Below are 2,780 nucleotides of genomic sequence, written 5' to 3' on the forward strand. Positions count from 1 at the left end.
ATATTTAACGCATGTTTTTTATTTAATATTACTGTCCGATTTATTTCGGAAAGGTGGTGGCAGAGTTTGTCTACGTTTTGTGAAAATAATTGCTTCTGTTTTAATTCGGTTTATTTTAATTTTCTACCTAGCAAAATATTTATTTAAGAATTCAAAAGATTTCACGATTGGTAAGCACTTGTTATATTAGCTGCAGTGTACAAAGATACACGGGATTTTTTTATTATTTTTGGGATATCGTTCCTATACAAGATAAAGACAAACGGCCCAAGCAAACTACCCTGAAGAAATCCAGCTAGAATTTTACGCGGTATCGAGTGTGAATTATTTAGGGCCCATACGCACTGTCGGCTAGTCGCCGGTGACTAGCGGCCGCCGGCTCAAAAACGTAGGTAACTAGACTAGGCGGCTAAGCCGAGCGACTCGAGGTCGGGTAGTACATTCGCGAAGAAATTGCTATATTAATTTTAAAGAGAAAAAAATATTATTTTAATTTCAATATAATATTCAATATACCTGTATGAAACGCTTTTTGTTTCCCAAATGCAATTATAAATGTATCTGTATTATGTTAATAAAATTAATTTAAATCGAGAAGCAAGAAATAATATAAAATAATTATACATATTATTTCAGAATATTTTTATTCGTTATCAATATTCATATAAAATTATTGTAAACGATTCGGGATTCAATTTTTACGATGAGCGTTTCTGTGTCGAAGCCATTTTTTGTGAATGATGTATAAGTCGCCTCGAAAGTCGCTCCTCGTGCGAATGCACTCATCTAAACCCATGCTTTTATAGGTTGCCGCGACAGGCAAGTCGCCTGTGCATCACCTCTGCGCAGGATCGCGCCTGACGCTCCGGCGACTCGGCGCCTGCGTGCGTATGCACCCATTTAAAACCATATAAAGTACAGTCGCCGAGCGGCTAGTCGCCGGCGGCTAGCCGACAGTGCGTATGGGCCCTTAGTGAAACAACATAGATTCTACTTCTTCGGTATGAGAATATTAAGCGTAGCAGATAGGCAAGGATAGTGTATTTATATAGTTTATGAATCAAACCGTCATGCCATATTGTGTCGAAAGCTTTTTCTATATCTAACATTGAAAGAATATATATTTAGTGTTTTTCCTCGAAAATTATTAATTGAAAAATTGTTGATCATTCGTGAGTCTGCATAGAGCCTTTTTTTAAATTAAATTTGTAGTAATATATTTAAATGTTTTACAACCGCTGCATAAAAAGGCTGGATCTTTAAAAATATACGCGTTTTTAATACAGATCGCAAAATTTTAAAAGCAAAAAAATATTTATGATTTTCTTAACTACTCTATCTTTGCTTTGGTAATCTAAGAACTATGGTAATATTCAGATAAGAAAAAAGCACATTGCGTAGAAGTTGGCAGATTAAAAAAATGTATGGGGGCTTTTCCTATCAGGGAAATTAATCTCGCTTTTTCAATATTCCAAAGAGTCTTGTTCAAAATATGAAAAATTAAAAGTAGCAACAGCTGTTATTGGCAATTTTCTATAATATTCAGGTATAATTTATAGTATTGTATCACAATGGTGGTTTTTACGCATTGACGCGTTGTCTGTTGCATCCTTTATGCACAAAGGGTAGTTTTTCAGGCTATTACAAGCTATTAACAAGGGTTTGTTTAGTTATGCAATTGTGCTATTTAATAATATCATACTATAAGTTTGTGTAGTTATATGAGTAATTATTTCCTTTCATTACTTACACAACTGGCGGACCCCTACATTCTTTTCTCGAGAAATGAAAAACATCGATTAAGCAGAATGCTTACTATAATATTAACTAAAAACTATGAACTATATTTTTGGAGCAAATCAGTAAATCCTTACGTCGATTCAATGCAATGGAGAAGCTGCATAAAAATCCATTTTCAATAAAATCGACGATACAGAGAAGATGAAAAACATTAATTATATATCTGTATATATGTATATAAGATAAAAAAAATACTAAACTTTGATTAGAAAACACTGTTCATAGCGCTTTCATATGGAGGTATGAGTTGCATGTGAAGATAAACTGTGATATGATATGGCTGTTATCCAATAGTTAAAAATATTTTTAAAGCGTAATTAAATATAGTATAAAATATAAAACTTACGATTAGTACCAATAATCTTCGTCAATCTGATTTTTTCTCACAAAACAAAAACTCAATAAAACAAAATATTAAAACTGTTTACGACATAGCAACGAGTAACTAAGATACACAAAACATTTTTAAATACCTTACACACATTTTATATATATAAAATATTTGATTATATATCGAAACGTATTTCTTACATAATATTTTTTCTTAATATCCTTTTAAAAAATACATTTTTTAAGATTTTGATATATATAGATGGTATAGATTTTGTTAGTAAATTATTTTATTATTGCTCTATAGGTTATTTAATATAATATCTATAATATAATATTGCCCTGCATAATTTTGGCGAAGGAGAAACTAATTGTGAAATATTTATAATTTATTTCAGTGGAGTATAAGAAATGCTATTAAACCACGAACTCGATAACCTAATAAAATAAATCGATTAAAGTGAGTAACGTATAAAATAGGACATTCTGCCATAGAAAAACATTTTGTGCAACACTCGCAGTAAATAATTAATGGACTATCGATGAGGTATGTGGTAATTTTTCAAACAGACTATAAAATTCCTAGCTGCAAAACTCAAAGGGCGTCTCTGTTTTAATTTTAATAATACTATTTCTCATAACTCATTACT

Source organism: Plectrocnemia conspersa, unplaced genomic scaffold (genome assembly GCF_051122295.1).
Source record: "Plectrocnemia conspersa isolate PC_06_02 unplaced genomic scaffold, ASM5112229v1 ptg000003l, whole genome shotgun sequence".
Lineage (NCBI taxonomy): Eukaryota > Metazoa > Arthropoda > Insecta > Trichoptera > Polycentropodidae > Plectrocnemia > Plectrocnemia conspersa.